At 44.3% G+C, this 19,804-nt stretch overlaps 1 protein-coding gene across 7 annotated transcripts in view; it reads right to left on the bottom strand.

Moving 5' to 3' along the window:
- KLHL29 (kelch like family member 29) overlaps positions 1-19,804 on the bottom strand; it is a 562,720-nt gene that overhangs the window by 245,843 nt on the left and 297,073 nt on the right. The window lies entirely within an intron of this gene.

The raw sequence follows: 19,804 nt of genomic DNA, 5'->3' as shown, positions 1-19,804 counted from the left end.
AGCTTTAAAGCACTTCTGGGGAGGGACTGTAGCTGGAGAAGCCTCGCTGGGTGAATGAAGCCTCGCTGGTTCGTTGCTTTCCGCTCGCTCTGAGAAAAAAAAAAAGCGATCGCTTCGCCGGAAGTTCGGAGGAGAGAGCCAGGGGGAGGGACTTTGTTGGAACCGCAACAATGGGAATGCACAGGTCTTTTTCGCTAGTGTTGCAGATTGTTCGCAAGAGTGTAGCGCTTTTCGGAGGGTGAATCCACTTTTCCCGATTTCCCTTGAAGCGCTACAACAAATTGCTATTCACGGGACTGTTTCAGGAGTGTTGCAGATCGCGTGCGACGTCTTGCGGAACTGCAAATTAGTAGCGTTTACTATTTGCAAGCCTTCTGCTACATTAAAGTCGTACAGAATGGACCACAGTATTGGATCCAACCACTTTTCCCACTCAATCTTATCTAATTCTTATACTTATTAAAGTCCCTGCCTCATCTGAAGGCCGAAGTCAAAAATCTGAGTTTAGCTAGCAGCAAAAGCTGAACCATGAAGCGAGTGAGGAATAATTAAGCATCCTGGCCTAACTTTCCATTGGGTTACAGTTCCTTTAGCCAGTCAATCCTGCCTTCAACACATCTCATGTTTAGATTTGTTTTAAAGCAGGCTTTCTCAACCAGGGTTGAGAAACCAGTCCTAGTCTTCAGTTAACAAAATGCTTGCTGATATGTGGTTACAACTATTAGTCTACCCAAGAAAATTTTAAAGCGGTGAGGAATCCTGGCACCCTGAAACACAAGCAAAATTCTCTGTTCATATATTTTCCTGGGGGTCCATTGTGGATCCAGGAGTACACCGCCTTGAGATGTCACAGTGAGGGGCTGTATATAAGCCAAATGGATAAAATCAATAAATAAACCCCAAATTATAATAGTCTACACCCATGAGGTAGTGTGAGATGGCTGCACAAGACAAGGAAAATTTGGAAGTGTGGCAATCTCTCTCCTGCGTTCTTGTCCCAACCTCACCACTCGGACAGTGCTTCTCACCTCTCCCCCAGATACACGCCTTTCTAAACCGAAGGCAATTTCCGAACTGTTGCAAGAGTGCTTCCCCTGATGAGAGTTTGTGCATCATTTGGATGTCCTGGCAAATAAATAATGTTTATATTAATAATAATCTGGTACTGCACTATAGACCAAGCTATTTTATCAAAGTATTGTCCTTACATACTGATGTACACAACTTATTTTTTTCTTTAAAAATACAACAACAACCAAACATTGATTGATTGGGATAAGAAGGCACATTTCTTCCAGGCCAGACTGGCCAGGGATTCTGGGTTGTTGTTGTTTTTTTTTTGGGGGGGGGTATCATCTGGGCACGGAATTGGGTTCACTGTGGTGGGCAGGTAGTTGTGAATTTCCTGAATTCTGCAGGGGGTTGGACTAGATCACCCTGGAGGTCCCTTCCAACTCTATAATTCTATGATCGTCTACTATTAATTTTTGTTACCTACTCTACCAGCCTTCTAAGAACTTTTTGGTGAAGCTGTGATACACTAGCCTAAGCATCTAACACACAAACACAGTACCATTCAGAATTTAAAACAACTGAAGCATCTTTATTCAGATGGGATACCACAAAGTCTTTTTATTATTACCCACCACTTTCCAAAGACTCGCGGTGGCTTACAAACATAACCCCCCCATAAAAACCCCATTTAGCCCTGAGGTCATGAGACCCCGTACAAGTCACAAGAGCTGTGATCAAAATATGAAAAACACATCATAACGTGCGTACCGACCTTCCCTCCAAGTATGCCTAACTCCTAAGTCTTGCAAAGAGACCACAAAAGTTAAGGCTCATTGGTGAACACAGTATATTCAGTCTATGCCATTTCCATTGATTTCAGAGAAGAATACAACATGGATGTCTTTCTCCTAGCAACACCAGATGAAATTTGATTACGAGGGGTAAGAAAGTGGCCAAAGGTGCCTGAAGAGCCTGTGTCTGTCTGAGCTGGAGAGACAAAACCCATTTTCTGCCAAGGCCTTGAACAATTTGCTATAAAAATAATTTTCACAGAAATCAGCAACAGACATTATCAGCAAAGTGAAGGCACAAAGCAGTCCCCTCCACACCGATGAGTGTACAGGACTGTGTCACCTGCATTAAAATCAAAATAAATATCACATTAAGAATCGCTCCCTTTTTTGATGCCTGACCCAGGCCTTTCATTTGACAGGCTATCAGGAGCAGAACTGCGGAAGAATGAATATTCTTATAAATAGTGTGATGTGATGGCCACGTTATCACCATTACTATCACAGCTTACCAAGAGACTGGCTTTCAGTCCCAGTGAGACAGTGTCATAATTTGGCTATTCAGTAGCTGAAATGGCCATTTCCAGATACAGCATCATCCATCTGCCGTGTTAACAAAACTTGCTAAGGGCAGTGGGTGTAGCTAAATGTTGTAAGCCTTTCCTGTGAATCTGAGATGCCGTTAAGGAACCGTGCTCACACTCCAGTGCTTCCAATTTTTTGCAAACCGTTATGTCAATTCATCTTTTTCCATGCTTATATCCAGATTGCAAACAGTTCCGTTTTCTTAAGGGTAAGCAGGGTGCTTCTACTTGCAAGTAAAGCTTTAAGCTAAATGAATCCTCTTTTATAGATAAGCATATTACTTTGTCTTAGTATTTGCAGTATGCCTCATTCCCCCCGCCTCCTCTGCCCTCCTCTATTCTTACTAGTATTAACGTTTAATCCATCCTTCCTTTTGTTTGTATTCTTTGTTTTACTGTTTCCTCCGCTCTTCTCAATTAGACGTTGGTTAGGAGATTCCACGCAAGATAGTCGCAATCAATTTATTAATTCCTACAGATAAAAATTTCATAAAAATTCTTTCAAGAACATTAAGTACATCCAAGGACATGACGAATTATTTCAAATGCTATGAGTAGTTATTTTGTATTCAGATAGGTTGGCGAACCGTTTGTGAGGTGTAAAAGAAATACAACAGATCGGAATGCAAATCTGGTTCTATCCAAAATGTCTATATTAGCAGTATTTGAATAATAAAAGTACTTAAGAACTCCAGTGATGGGTATGAACACAATTGTATTAGCCACTTGACAAGCACCTAACAAAGAGAATTAAAGAAAGAACATCCTTAAGTAAAGACAGAAGTTAAAGAGCCCTTCCAGATTATATTTGGTTTTGTTAAACAGGGACTAGCAGAATTAAAGTATGTTATTATAGGAAAGATGGAATGCGGCACCTGGTGAGGATATTTAGTTGGCTCTCACAAGCTAAGAAAAAGAAGAAGAGTTAGTTCTTATATGCTGCTTTTCTCTACCCGAAGGAGGTACAAAGCGGCTTACAGTCGCTTTCCCTTTCCTCTTCCCAAGGTAGACACCCTGTGACGTGAGTGAGGCTGAGAGAGCCCTGATATTACTGAAGAAGAAGAGTTGGCTCTTGTATGCCGCTTTTCTCTACCCAAAGCAGGTTCAAAGTGGCTTACAGTCACCTTTCCTCTCCCCACAATAGACACCCTGTGAGGTGGGTGAGGCTGAGAGAACGCTGATATCACTGCTTGGTCAGAACAGCTTTATCAGTACCATGGAGAACCCAAGGTCACCCTGCTGGCTGCATGTGGGGGAGTGCAGAATTGAACCCGGCATGCCAGATTAGAAGTCCGCACTACACCACTACACCAAACACCAGAGAGGGTAAAACTCCCACTGGTTGCTAGCCTGTGTGCATATCCAGCATTTTACTTAGAAAGATAATGGTGGAAGGAAAATGTAATGGTGAAGGGAAACTGGAGAGAAGTACTTTTTTCCATTTTGGAGAGAAGCATGACTTACTCAGGTCACTTTGACAGAAATATTAATTATTATATTTGTATCTGCATGAGCTGTTCGAATACCAAGTGGAAGTAAGACCACCGGAAAATACAGCAACAAAACAAATGCTTTATAATACAGTTCTAGATTGTTCTGAATAAATAATCTTCACTTTCTTTGAGCTTAACTCATATCATATGTAGTCCTGGGCCTTCTGGGCAGGCATTTGAGCAGATAAATATTCCAGTGTATATAAATGCCTTTAAGACCTATCCTTGGAATGTGTTATAAATAGGCATATGATACTGTGGCAGTGTAAGAGTATGGTAAATATTTCCAAAGTTCCTAGAGTTGCGAGGCAGGAGTGGGGGGGGGGGGTTTGTGAGATCAGTGACCTTTCCAGCAGCACTATATCACTTATTTATTTATTATATTTATATACTGCCCTTCCCTGAGACTCCTGGCAATTTACATGTTACTGGAGAAAAAAAACAGTACAAATTATATGATAAATTGAACAATCCCATACATAACAGGAAAACAATATAATAATGGAATAACATGACAAGAACATCCATTTAACTGTAACATACTGACGGCCCTGTGGGATGGACATATCGTTGGTGGTTTTCATGGGAGAGGGGCTCAGGAGTCAATGGGAGGTGATTGAATTCAGGTCAACCTCAGCCATATGCCTGGCGGAAGAGCTCCCTTTGGCAAGACCTGCAGAACTGTTTAAGCTCCGCTAGTGATCTGATCTCCTCTGGGAGCTCGTTCCATCAAGTGGGGGCCAGGATGGAAAAAGCTCTGGCCCTGGCTGAGGTCAAGCGAGCTTCCTTGAGGCCAGGGATCACCAGGCAGTTGGTAGCAGCAGAGCTTAAGGCTCTTTTGAAGGTTTAGGCAGAGAGGCGATCCCTTAGGTACACTGGGCCCAGACCGCAGATGGCCTTAAAGGATATTAACAGAACCTTAAGCCTGATCTGGAAATCAACTGGAAGCCAGTGCAGCTGTTGAAGGATGGGCTGAATGTGGGACCTCCATGATGTTGCTGTGAGGACCCTGGCCGCAGCGTTCTGGACCAGTTTCAGTTTCCAGATCAAGGTTAAGGGCAGGCCTGTGTAGAGCGAGTTACAGAAGTCTAATGTAGAGGTGACTTGTGGGCACAATCCATAATTCACAACAGGAAACTCTATGGTAAAATCATAGAGTACCCAGAAGCAACATACTGGTACAGAGGTCAGTGGCATTTTATCTCCCCCCCCATATTAGTGGGTAATGGTGGTAATCAGAGGGATGCCTCCCACCTAGAGGGAGACCTGGCAAACCCATGAATATCTGCCAGTATGTCATAGGCATATTTATGAGAGAAGATTTTCTTTGGAAAATGATGCAGCAAGATGGGGGAGGGAAACAGAGGTCAAAGAAGCCTGAAAGAACATATAGCTCTGCACAAGAGGGAGGTTCTCTCCGCAGCTGAATCCATTTGACCTGCAACAGCACAAGAAGCGGCTTTACAGGCTACTGTACAATCAACGGCTGCTAAAATATGCCCCAATCAATATTGCTGGTCTTGGAAGAACGGTTTAGAAATATTCTGATAAATAATAAATAGTGATAATATTCCAGCTCCAATAAACTCAGATATTTACTGAGAAGGGTTCAGATCACATTCTGTCCTCATCAATTAATGGCAGAGTAACCAATGTATTTCTTTTGGACTGAAGGAGGTGGAAAGGGTTGTTGGAAGCTGCAGAGAATCACCGTACTAGGGGTAACTGCACATTTCTTTCTAAATAGCCAGTCCCATACTTATAAACATGCTCTGTTTTTCTTTTCTTTCTGGGCAGACATTCTTTGCATAAGGAGACTGCAAAAAGGGCCTTCTTGCAGAAATACAAAGTAAGGAAAGAAAGCAGTAAGATTTTCCTGTTTTTTTTTTTTTTTTTTGTTAGAGCTGTAGGTGATACATTAAGCAAATCTCTTCAACTGGGATTGAATGTCCACCATATCTGCCTGGGATGCTATCTTAATAAGTTATTAGTAAAGAAATAAAATAATGCTAAGAAAAGTTGAAGGCAGCAGGTAAAGAGGAAGACCCAACATGAGATGGACTGATTCAATCAAGGAAACCGTGCCCTCACTTTGCAAGACCAGAGCAAGGTTGTTAATGATGGAAGTCTCCGTAAGTTGGAAGTGACTTGACAGCACTTAACATACGTAGAAGATAAGCCAAATGGAATAATGACAAGCCATTTAGGTAAGTCTTCAACAGGCTCACCTGAAAACTATGTCCCTTCACTAGGGACAAAGCCCGTTGCACCCAGGGAAACAATGGGCATTAGGATGCATACATACACTGCAGTCTTCCTGTGTGCGGGCTTCATGGCCAAAGCATAAATCATCATTTTGACATCCTCCTCCTCCTGTTTCCCAATCAGTCTTGAGATCCAGCGTGGTATAATGGTTAAAGAGTAGCAGAATCTAATCTCAAGAGCCAGATTTGATTCCTCCTCCATGTGCATCCATCAGGGGAGACCTGGAGATCTTCAGGAATTACAACTGATCTCAAGGCATCAGTTCCTCTGGAGAGAACAGCTGCATTGGAGGGCAGTTGACCTGCCTAACCCCTCTGCCCACCATATAGAGGGAAGACTGGCGTCCAGCCAGGTAAGGAGCGCTGCAGTGGCAGGCTCTCAGGCCAGAGTGGACCAGCCCTTCCATCTACTCTCTGGACGCAGGGAGGGCAGGGAAAAGCACCAGCAGTTGCTAACCTGTGGCCTGTTGAGGACCCACAGGGGGTCATTTCTGGGCCTTGCACAGGGGCCCCAATCTGGGGCAGCCCATGCAGAGGCTTCTCCTGGCCACCCCGCATCCCAGATGGTTGGCAGGCAGACATTTCTGGGCCTCCCGCGCCCCCCCCTCCAGAAGGTGTACAGAGGAGCATGCAGCGGCTGCCTCAAGAAGTGGCTTGCTCCCCTCATGTCCTCTGAGTTAAAGGAGGCCTCACCAATTTACTTGCAGCAGGGCGTGCAATGAGGTCTCCTCCTCTTCCACCCAGCAAACATCTGAAACCAGCAGGAAGTTGGATGTGGAGAGCTGATCCCTTATTAGCTCTTCCTGGCTGAGAGCTCCCTCTTGATTGGGGCTAAACTATCAGGGAGGGCTATTCCTGGACAAGGGCCATCTCTTATTGCGGCAATACTATGGGGGGGGGGCAATCAGGTAGTGGCTGAGTTGTCCTTTTACAACTTGAAAATATGTTTAGTGATTGGTCTTCCATTTTCTAAAGATTCTTATAACTCCTAATTTCTGGGTTTGTTTGTATTTGTGTGCTAAGCTATGAACACCAAATATTCCCCAACTTTAAGCTTCATTGGTGGATGTCTCCGTGGAATGCTGCCACATTATTTATTTATGTCTTTGGTGTTCTGCCTTTGAAGTAATCTTTGACAACAGAAATACATATCTGGCCAGAAACTTAGAATTTTGATTTCGATACACAACATATCTTTCCTAAACAAATACTTTATAGATGTTACCATTGTTCACGGCGGCTAACTTTTTCCTATTTCTTTCATTTTCCCCCCACACATTTTTACAACCCATTCCTTTATGATTATTTTCCAGTTTCAACTAAGCTTTCCTTTTTGCTTTCTGTTAGCACTTGTCACACTAATGAGGTTCCTTAATAACATCATTTTTATGGTGTCCTGATACAACTAAAGAAAGGTCAAGGATGGAATTTATTTTAAAAACATATTAAAATGCTCCCTTAGCAATGGTCTGACAAAGCCTTTCTCAACTTTCTTTTTATCAGTGAGAAACCTCTTAAACATTCTTCAGGCTTCAAGAAATATTAAAAATTATTTAACACCCATCCATTTGGGAAACCCTTCCAGGGCTGTCAAGAAACCACATGGTTTCATGAAACCCTAGTTGATAAAGGCTGGTCTAATACTTAATGTTTATCCTCTGAGTAGAAGAATTTGGCTATGCTTCAAGTTTCAATGCTGCCACCATAACAGTAGAAATCAGCGGTCACTTAAGACCAACAGAAAAGTTCATCACACTAGGAATTTTCCCCAACTCACTGCTCATCCAGTGGTGGGTCAAATTCCTGGTTCTGCTCAATGTCGGCACCGTCCCGGGGTCATCCCAGGCCTGACTCAGGCTGTCAGCTTCCCTGGGGAAAGGAAACAGATAAATCAGGCCTGTGTCCAGGACTGGTTCACCCTCACCTGACTTACAGCATCCCAGAGGGACAAATAAATGCTCAAGGTGGCTCTGCTATGCTGGGCAGTGCAGGGACCGCCTGGGGCATAGTTTTTTGCTGTTTAGGAATGTGGTATTGCATCCCAATGCAGTATTGTGTCCTTAAGCTATAAGTAAAAAGACTTCCGCCACCCTGCAGTATGGCGAAACCTCACTGCCCTGGGTCCCATGCGGGAGAACAACTCTGGGGCAGCCAAGATGCAACAGGCGAAATGCTCCCCAGTTTGGGAACAGAAAGACCTCGGGCAACTTGCCCTGGCTCAAACTCCAGGAGGCAGCCCAGCATGGATCCTCCCATGTGGTTAAGGTCAGGGTGAAGTTAGAATAACATCAACATGTGAATGCTCAATGTAATACTGAACCTCGTCTCTGATTTCTGATTATACCAGCTTCATTCCTCAATTGGCCTGTATATGATGAAAATATATAAATGTTGTAAATATGCTATAGAAATGGTATAATAACATTGATATAATTTTAGCTTAGACATAACATCCTAAAAAAAACCTTTTTCTGAAATGTTGGCGTTCAGCCAAACTTTTCTTAAATACAAAAGAGATTTAAATACAAATGAGACAAGGATACTTAGTTGCTTCTCTGAAGACAGGCAAAGAAAAATGCCCCTCAGGACAGCAACAGGGCCTAAAGCAAAGAACTTCATCATTTCTGTCATAATTATTTCCACACTTGCAGATTTTGATGATCCTGGAGCTGAAATCTGATCTCTTAAACTGGAGGTGTTTTTTTTTAAAGAGGTAACCTGTCACCTTAGTTTCCATGATGCATCTCCTGCAAGATCTCAATTTTCCACCTGATGTCATGTTCTCTATCAAACTCCCCAAACTTTTCAACTTTAAAAGAAAAAGAAATTAATGTTTACATGGTAGGATTTTGCAGGAGTTACAAATTAATATACAGAAACAGATTGGTTAAGGGCAGACATAAAGCCAAAGCATGGTTTAGCATGATTTGAAGGAGTTTGAAGGAGCATCTGGCTCAACCATGTGATCATGGCTTGCCAACTAACCTCCACATGTCATGAATTCTTCTGCACTGAATCAAGGTGACCAGATTTTAATATTGGTAAAGCGGGACATCATTGACCGGGGGGGGGGGGGGTGATTAAAAATTTGGTCTATATGCAGCAACAAGTTTCATAGAACGCATAGAATGCAAAAATAGTATTGTAATATATATATTTTAAATTTCAACACAAGTACAATTTGCCAGGTACCCCCAGATGTCCCTCCAAAAGTGGGACAATCTGGTCACACTTTCTTGGTGTAGTGGTTAAGAGCACCAGCCTCTAATCTGGAGACCAAGGGGGTTTGATTCCCCATGCAGCCAGCTGGGTAACCTTGGGCCAGTCTCAGCCTAATTTACCTCACAGGGTGTCTGTCATGGGAGAGGAAGGATAGGCAATTGTAAGCCACTTTTGAGACTCCTTTGGGTAGTAAAAAGCATGATGCAAAAAAAAAAATCCCAGCTCTTCTTCTTTCCTTTAACTGACTCTCAGCTGATCTCATTATTCTATTCCTCACTGGGCTGCTTGTATTTCTTTTGGCAATTTTACAAATGCATTATTTTCTGCATACTTGTGGGAGGTGAGGTTCCTCAAGTATGTAAGGACCTCGACTTCCTCTGTGGGTGGCTTCATCATGCAACTTTCATTACCCATACAAGGGCAAGCCCATTTGCTTTTAGGTATAGTGATGGAAAACTTTAACTTGTCATGGAAAAAACCAAGGAGTTTCTAACAGCACATAAAACAGTGGAGGAATTAGAGAAGTGAGCTCATCAAGTTGTGCCGAACCCCATTGAAATAGAAAAGTGTTCTGCACATGGTTAGGGAAGGTCAGAAGGGGGGGGGGGGGAAGCCAAGCGCAGCAGGAGCCTCTTTCTTTCTTTTCTTGAAGGGGGGAGGAGGATTGGAGATAGCAGAGGAGGGAGAAAAAAACCAAGAGGCAAATCTCTACTGAGAGAAACTAGGCTTCTGGAGCTTTTGCTGAGAGAAGTTAGGGCAAGCTTACAACCTGGAAATGAGGAAGCCTTTGAACTGAAGCCTTGGCCAATCAGACTTCTCTACCAGAGAGGCTCAGCAGCAAGTTGGGAACAGGCAGAGTCTGCGTGCTTTCTCATGCCGATTTTTCAAATACTGAGGGTTATATCCACTCTAGGATATCGTGGGGAAAAAGTAGAGTCACTCCAGATCAATCATGCTTGGTGCAGAGGGAAAATTTAAATCAGACAAAATCAAAATGGAAATTGCATTCAGTGGAGACGGCAGGGACTGAATCGACCTGGGAGTGGAATAAAAGCTCCATGCAGATTCAGCCCTGGTCTAATCAGACCTTTACAAGTGAATTCCCATCCATATACAGAGTCACATTTTTAATTTGATCCCTCTGACTGCTAGGGAAGTTACATAAATAATACTCTCTATTTGTATGCTACATCAGAGCTATTAGTTAGTGCCTGAGGAATTCATTAAACGCATTTCCAAAACAGACATATTTGTCTAGACATGAATTAGTTTGCCTTAAGTTAAATCTACTATGGAAGGATCTTCAACTCTAATGAAAGAAAGAGAGAGATGAGTTAGCTGGCTTGCCAAACTACAATAGCTCAACAAAAAAACTTTCCTCCCAAAAAAACAAAAACGAAAACTTCAGCTATTGTAAGCCCATCCCTCAAGGCAAGAAACAGAAGAAAACACTCTACAGATGAGAAGGAATGCCCTCCCTCCCCCAAAGTGTCCTTGGACAAACGTTTGACATTGACACCCTCTTCACTTTGGCGAGACGGATGACCTTAATGGGCTTCAGCCCAGGAATAATGGCAATCATTCAAGTGTTCAAGCAGCTACTGTGCCTCTGGCTTATTTCATACTTCACAGAGAACCTCTAAACCTTTAAATTATGCTTTAATTCTGCTAACTGGCAGCTAAATAAAGGAAAATAAATTTGTAATGCCATGAGTCTTATTTCTCTTTTTAAGAATACAGCAGATTTGTTGTTGTTGTTTTTTCTAAATGTCTCACTGGAGTGAATGAGATCCAGAAGAACTGGTACGGGAATCTATTAACTCGCCCCTTCCTAAGTACATGTCAGAACGTCGGTCCATTGCTATTCTTGGCCTCTTTCCTTACACCGAGATCCTTTAGCCCTTAAAATTAAACTGTCACAGAGCACTGAACGTTCCACAGCATTCCACGGAAAGACAGTGTGGTGCAGTAGTTGACAGTGGTGGATTCTAATCCGAAAAAAATGGGTTTGACTCCCCACTCCACCACGTGAAGCCTGCTGGGTGACCTTGGGCCAGTCACAGTTCTCCTAGAGTTTGGCCAGTCACAGTTTTCTCTGTCCCCACTTTTTATTTTATTATATTTAAATTTATTGCCCGCCTCTCCCCAAAGGCTAGAGCTTGGTTACAATGTAGTCTAAAATCCCCATAAACCCCTTAAAACAGGCATTAAAAAATCCCATTAAATATAATATAAAAGCCTGAAAGAAAAAAGAAACCAGAAAAGATGCTGCAGCAGAAAATACATACCTAACTATTCCCTAAAATAAACACTAATAGGGAGAAGGTGAACTGAGGGTGCAAATGTATCTTGCTATCGCCACTCATATAGGGTGGGCCCAGATCTTCCTTGCTGCCCGGCCTAAACCGTAGACCTGGCAGAAGAACTCCATTTTGCAGGCCCTGCAGATCGCTGAAATATCCCCCAGGGCTCACAGCTCCTCCAAGAGCTCTTTCCACCAGGTCGGGGCCAGGCCCTGGTCGAGGCCAGGCAAGCTTCCCTGGGGCCAGGAACGACCAACAGATTAGTACACGCAGAGCGAAGCACCCTGCGGGGGCGGGGGGAAGGCATAGGGCAACTTACCCCACAAAGTTCCTGTTGTGATGGGGGGAGGAAGCGAGGAAGGTGATTATAAGCCACGCGGAAACTCCTTACAGTACAGAAAAAGTGGGTATAAAAACCAACTCTTCTTCTGAATGCACATGACAAAAGAAGTTACATTCCATTACATCTCCCATACTTCTTGAACAATTGGTTGTTCAATGAACTGACGGTATATTAACTTCCCTACAGGAACCCCCTGTATTTTAACTAAGCCACAGATACATTTATATTGACCTCATCTGAGCCTTCGGGGAGGGTGGTATATAAATGTGAATACATAAAATAAATAAATAGAAACTGTCCCAGTTCCTGGACCCCCCCCCCACACACACATCCACCCCCACACAGAGAGCAGTAAATGAGCTACAATAGAAACAAAACTAAACCACAAATTTTTATATATATACACACACAGTAACATTTCCCCCAAATCCCTCTGTCATCTAACTTATCCAACATCGTGCCCTTCAGGCAGAAACTGTCACATGTATTCAAATAATAAGAACAAATGTAGCTAGGAACAGAATTAAAAAATTATTTATTCAATAATTTTTTTTTGGGGGGGGGGGAATCTGTCAGCAGCACTCTGTGTACTCAGGAAACTTACATTCTGTGCCCAGAACTATGCAGATCAACTAAATCTGCATACATCTGCTGACGCTGCAGAAGCTACTCTGCTTCCAAAAATATATTGTTTAATAAGAATTTAGAGTTTCTTATCAGGGTTTTTTTTTTTTACGTTCGCAGGGAAGTCATGAGAGAGACAAGATGTAGGATGCGATGTGGGCAGGTTGGCAAGCAGAATTACGTGAGCTCCAAAGAATACCTTCAGTGCGAAAGGGAACAGATTAACAAGAAGCCCACTAAAAACACTCTTGCTGTACTTTTCGGCTTTAGAGCTGTACAGTGTATTAAAAACGTACAGAAGTCCTATCTATCCCCCATCAAATTTCAGAGCACCCTTCAGATGCTGCCCAAAGATTTCTTCCTGTAATCAAGGGCAGTGGTCCCCAATCTTTTCATCACCGGGGACCACTCAACGCCTTTTACTGAGGCCCGGTGGGGGGGGAGGGTAGTTTACTCCTCTACTCTCAACCACTGCTCTAACGCTCTCTGATCGCTATGGTAATGTTTAAACATCCCTTCAAAATAAGATACAGACATGCCACAACAATGAAGTGTGTTGTAAAAGACTGGGGGGGATGAAGTAAAGGGTCGGGGGGGGGGGGGGGAGAAGGCATCCTTCGGGGCCCACCTCCAATTAGTCGAAGGACCACATGTGGTCCGCAGCCCACAGGTTGGGGATCGCTAATCAAGGGGACTAGAAACTTATCAAAAGGTATGGAGATTCTCGGGATTAGAGTTCCCATCTTCAAGAAACTCCTGACGGTCATGGGGGAAGTGAGGAAACTCAGCAGGGTATAATTCTATACAATCCATCCCCCAAAGCAGTTATTTTCTCCAGGGTAACTGATCTCTACAGTCTGCAGATAAATTGTAATTCAGGGAACTCTCTGTGTCCCACCAGCAGGTTTCCAACCCTACTCAGGCTACAAAGTACACTGTACAGTAGAAGTGCAAGAGCAAATGGAATTATATAACCCCAGCTATGAATAATTCCAATATATTATGCTACGAATATCTTTCTACTATCTACAGTGTTATTTCAAGATGACAAAAAAACCCTCTTTCTGAATAATTTATCTGATAGGCAACAGCATTATCATATTCAAATACATTATTCAATCAAAGTGTTCAACCATCACTAATTAAAAGCATAAAGAGGAATTTCTGCACTACGGACTGTGTCTTTTTTTTTTTTTACCTCTGTTAGAACAGATGCTATCTGACTTGATAGTGTGTTAGAGCAGAAGTACTCCTTTCAGTTCCCATTCTCAGGTCCCGCAATGCAAGTTATCACAAAGGGGCCATTGCCGGTATTGGGAATTAAGAAAACATCACAACCATAAGGTGAGACAGATAAAGAGAAAATGTTTAAAGATGAGGAAAGCCCTGTTTGGTGGTCTTTGTATAACTGGCGAGCACAGACTGTGGGATGGTAAAGGTTTCCAGGACAGATGTTTAATGATTAATTGATTTATATACCGCCCTCACTGCAATGTCTCACAGTGACACTTATGGGCAAGGACCCTATATACTTGCGTATAAGCCTAGTTTTTCAGCACCTTTTTCCACACTGGAAAAGCCCTCCTCAGCTTATATGCAGGTATATACGGTAATTGAAATAAAAGCTTGCTCCAGCCAGCCAATTGTTGCTCTGGCAGCTTGTGGGACTCTGGTCTTTTTCTTCCTTTTGCCTTCACTTCTTCCTCTTCTTAATCACTTCTTCCAAACTATTATTTAGTTTCTTTTTTGTTTCACTTCTTCCTCTTCCTAATCACTTAATCACTTCTTCCAAACTATTCTTTTAGTCTCCGAGGGTGAAAAGCAAGGTACAAAAAACAGCAGCTTTTCATCCTGTTGAATTTTCTGTATTTGTTTTTTTGGGGGGGAGGCTGGAAAGGAGACCCTGTGATGATGGAGCATTTCCCACCTTTGGCTTATATGAGTCAATAAATTTGCCCAGATTTTGTGGTAAAATTAGGTAGCTTATATGCTGGTCGGCTTATATGTGAGTATATAGGGTATCTTTCTTCCTCCAAACTGCACTAGGTCCAGATTGAGGACCGAATCTGGTTTAAGGTCTTGATCCTTACGTTCAAAGCCCTAAAAGATCTGGACTCTGGGACCCGTGGAGAGCCAGCTTGGAACAGTGGTTAAGAGCAGCGGTTTCTAATCTGGCAAGCTGGGTTTGATTTCCACATGTAGACAGCTGGGTGACTTTAGGATCACCACAGCACTGATAGAGCTGTTCTGACCAAACAGTAATATCAGGGCTCCCTCAGCCTCACCTCCCTCATAGGGTGTCTGTTTTGGGGAGAGGAAAGGGAAGGTGACTGTAAGCCGCTTTCAGACTCCTTCAGATAGAGAAAAGTGGCACATAAGAACCAACTCTTATTATTATTATTGCCCCTCCAGTGCTTCCATGCACTAGCCCATACATTTTGTTCTCTTTTGGAGAAATGATATACACAGTTATATAATTATTTTGCAGTGGTTTTTAGCTGTACTTATAGCCAGACCCATGAGTCCTGCCTTTTAAAATTTCTGCCCCACTTTCTGACATGTGGCTCCAGTTTTTCACACTATCTCACCTGTTGTGGGGAAAGGAAAGGGAAGATGGCTGTAAGCTGCTTTGAGACTCCTAGTAGAGAAAAATCATCATCATCATCATCATCATCATCTTCTTCTTTTCTTCTTCTTCTTCTGGACAGTGTCTCCACAGCGTTTTAAGATCTAGTAGTCAGACTCTTCTTAAGAGTCCCTAGTCTCAAAGAAGTAAAACTGGCCTCAACCAGGGTTTTTGACTCTGGCTGATGGAATGCTCTTTCTAAGGAAACCTGAAGGGCCTGCAAAACAGAATTGTCCTGGTTGAGGCCAGGGAATAAGATCAACAGTTGCTGGCTTTTCTATTGACCTGAAAATTCAGCCTGGAAACCATCCATCCAAAAAGGAAAATCATGTCAACATGGAACACCCTCAGGATATCGATTTTAACTGTAAATAAATGGCTTTTAAAGTTTTAACTGCTAAATTATTATTATATGATGGTTATAGTTTGTGTCCATTCTATTTTGATTGTTCAAGACTTCTTGTTACCCTCCCTGGGCTGTATAGGGAAGGGCAGGTTATAAGAATAAAGTTGAATTTAGTTTAATCATTTCTTCTTGGGAGAACCAGCCTTCATCTCCCCTCCCTCCAGCAAAAGGTTCCCAGAATCCTTCATCCTGCTCATGGCTGCCCCCACTGTAGTAATTTGTTATTTTCCCTATGGTCATTTTGCCTCAGAGAACATCAGACAACCTACTTCACATGAAGTTCCTGCCTGAGTGTCAGAGTACATTGGAACTTAGCCCATGCATCTTGAATCGTAAGAAAGCCACGGAGAACTTTTATACTAGAATAAGATGCCGCTTGTTAGCCAGAACGATGTGTTGTACATTGCATTAGTTTTTCTTCATCGTCTACATGTGTCAGATAAGTATGCCAAGAGTTTATGGTTTGTTATACAGATGGTTACTTTCTTAAGAAGAGACGAGTAAACATTAAACATAACACAGAGAAAGAACAAATGCAGGGTTGGATCCAGACTCCCAAGCTCTGCCAACAGTTCTTTAGAGCCAAGTGATATTTTCTAAGAAGAATCTATTCCCAAGAATGGCAAAAATGGCTTGGATCCAACCTTCGCAGGAATAAGGATTTCTGGTCATGACATGCAATTTTACCACCTCCCGTGGCAGCTCAAAACTCCCCCCATCCTGTTTCCAGGAATGGGATTGTGAACTGCTGCTGGAAGGCAGAGGCAAAAGATTTCTGCTCTAAGGGTGGAATTCCTTGAGCCCACAGATATGCTAGCCTGCATCCAAGCCGATATGCAGACGGGTGTTAAGTTTCTTTCTGAGAATTCAAGACCAGGCTAGTCAAATTGAATGTAATCTTGAAGAGTTTCATAAGTCTCAGGGTCCATCTCACCCCCAACCCATTTCACCTAATAGATGCGATAAGGCAGTGGGCCTCAACCTTTTTATCACCAGGGATCGGTCTACACTTGACAATTTTGCTGAGGCCCGGCGGGGGGGGGGTAGTTTTTTGCATAGGGATGTTGCCGCCGCCTGAGTCCCTGCTTCACTTGCTTTCCTTCCAGCGCCCCTGACTTCCCGCCGCCCGCTGGGGGGGGGGGCGCTGCCAGCAGCAGTTGCCACACTGAAGGGGGGCCCCAGCCATGGCGGCCACTGCAGAGCACCAAAGGTGAGCCGGCGGCAGAGAAGCAGGGCAGCCTCTGAGGCAGCAGCCAGGGAGGAGGATGAGGAGGAGCCGCAGCCCAGTACCAGCTGATCCACGGACCACTGCTATAAGGTCAATAAGGTCAATGTAAACTGTGGGAGAAGCAAACATAAACCCTATACAGGAGATTGAAATCCATCCCATCCCAGTTCCTTTGCTGAACAGAATCTGGCCGGTCAAGACAGGGACCAGTCTGAGCAGTACTGTGAAAGTTAGAGCTACAATTTATAAAATGCATGCCCTACCTGGGCTTCTTTTTGATCCTCGTATGAATTTCACTTATTCCGCCCACTTAATTTCAGTGGGTAACACAGCTGGGGTAGTCAAACTGCGGCCCTCCAGATGTCCATTCGCTGGCAGGGGCTCATGGAAATTGTAGTCCATGGACATCTGGAGGGCCGCAGTTTGACTACCCCTGAAGTACAGTAATGCCTTTGGGGATACTCGTATTTGAGAATCCAATTTCCATTCATCATGCTGCATACAATTTGCCAGGGATCCATGATAAAATACATTGGATGATAATTAGTGGGCAGGTCCACAGACCAGCTCCTAGGATTCTTGGAGGAAACTTCAGCACTCGATCCAGACCAGTTGGGCTTCTGTAATAGCCATGGGGTGGAGACCGTGCTGGTTGCCTTGACAGATTATCTCTGTGCCAGCCAGACAGGGGTGGTTTGGCTATACTTGCGATGTTAGATCTGTCAGCCGTGTTTGACATAATTGTTAGCCTGCTGCCTCGCCGGGGCCAGGATTCAGGGAACAGCCTTAAAGTGGCTGTGCTCCTTTCTCTGGAACGGAACAGGGTGGCAGTGGGGGATGAGTTATTGCATCCTTATCAACTCCCTTGTGGGGTTCCGCAGGGGGTGATACTCTCCCCTACATTGTTTAACATCTTTATGTGCCCTCTTGTCCAGCCAGTCCTGGGTTATGGGCTGGGTTGTCACCAATATGCAGATGACACCTAGCTCTCTCTCTTAATGGACGACCGCCTGGACTCCCCCACCGATACATTTGCCAGATGTTCAGAAGCTGTAGCCGGATGGTTAGAGCAGAGTTTCCTGAAACTCAACCCCTCCAAGACAGAGGTCCTGTGGCTGAGTAGGAAGGCGGTAGATTAAACAATGCACTTGCCCACACTGGCTGGGGTACAACTTAACATCATGCCCTCAGCCAGAAATCTGGGGATGTTCCTGGATGCCTCCCTCTCTATAGAGGCCCAGATCACAGGAACAGACCACATGGCATTTTTCCACCTGCACCAAGCGAGGCTACTAGGATCCTATCTATCCTCAGGTTACTTAACCACATCCATGCAATGGTCGGCTGCAGACTGGACTTCTGTAACTTTCTCTACGCAAGGCTACCCTTGTCCCTGACCCCAAAATTGCAGCTGTTGCAAAATGTGGCTGCTAGGGTCCTCACTGGGACATCATGGAGGACCCATATCCAGCCTGTCCTGAAGCAGCTGCATTGGTTGCCAGTTGAAGCTCAGATCCAGTTCAAGGTTTTTGGTATTAACCTTTAAGGCCGTTCATGGTCTGGGCCCCACATATCTTCAGAACTGCCTATCTGCTTATGGCTCTTGCTGGGCTTTGTGCTCAGTGAATCCTAATCTGTTGGACATCCCTGGCCCAAGAGAGGTGCACTTGGCTTCGACCCAGGCCAGGGTTTTTTCGGTTCCGGTCCAGACTTGGTGGAATGAGCTCCCGGGTGAGCTGCAGGCCCTGCCAAAACTGTTCCACAGAGCCTGCAAAACTCAGCTCTTCCACCAGGTCTTTCGGCAAGACCAGGGTGTGTAAGATCTGGGACCCTCCCTGAGTTAGGCGGAACACCAAACTGCCTAGGCAGACCTTATTAGCATTTAATTTGTCTAACTATGAGGAACTTTCCTCACAAGTAACTGGATTCCTTTGGCCATATTGAGGTGGAGAAGAGGCATGATTGCTCTCAGAGGAGGGCAGGTTGTAGTTCCTGTTAGCAGCAGAGGATAGGACTTGCAGTAATACTACTACTCCACGTGTAGACATCTGGGTGACCTTGGGCTTGTCACAGCCCTGATAATGCTCTTCTCACAGAGCAGTAATGTCAGGACTCAACGGCCCCACCTACCTCGTAGGGTGTCTGTTGTGGGGAGAGGAAGGGAAGGTGATTATAATCCGCTTTGGGACTCTTTCTGGTACAGAAAAGCAGGGTATAAAAACCAATTCTTCTTCTTTGACTGGCTAGATATCTGGGAGGAAAATCACAGTCAGCAGTGGAATCAACTGTCTAAGGAGGTGGTAAGCTCCTTCTCACTGGCAGTCTTCAAGCAGCAGCTGGACAGATACTTAGGCCTTAGGCTGATTCTGCAGGGGGTTGGACTAGATGGCCGGTATGCAGGGCCAGATTTAGATGAAGAGAGGCCCTAGGCTATTCCATTTGTGAGGGCCCCCCAATCCCCACCCAACTAAAGGAAAAGTCAAGAGTGTTGTAGCGCAGGGGTAGTCAACCTGTGGTCCTCCAGATATTCATGGACTACAATTCCCATGAGCCCCAGACACCATTTGCTGTCAGGGGCTCATGGGAATTGTAGTCCATGAACATCTGGAGGACCACAGGTTGACTACCCCTGTTGTAGCGGAACTGGCTACCTGCCCAGCTGAGGCCAAGCCTGTGGGCCTTGTTCCAGCCTTCCCCCCACTCCCTGGGTGGGGCCTATCTCTCCTTCTTTGTCACTGTCACCACTCACTGACTTGGGTAACCCTCCCTGAGGGGCAGAGAGGTTCCTAGTGTTTTGGGGTTAAAACACTGACATTTTTGGTCTCGTGTGGAGAGTTTTGCCTTGTTTACCTCCCCTGGGCCCTCCCAACATCCTAGCCCTACCTGAGTAAGGGAGACTAAGTAAT

This window comes from Paroedura picta, chromosome 1 (genome assembly GCF_049243985.1).
Source record: "Paroedura picta isolate Pp20150507F chromosome 1, Ppicta_v3.0, whole genome shotgun sequence".
Classification (NCBI taxonomy): domain Eukaryota; kingdom Metazoa; phylum Chordata; class Lepidosauria; order Squamata; family Gekkonidae; genus Paroedura; species Paroedura picta.
This window is presented reverse-complemented; position numbering and strand designations above follow the sequence as displayed.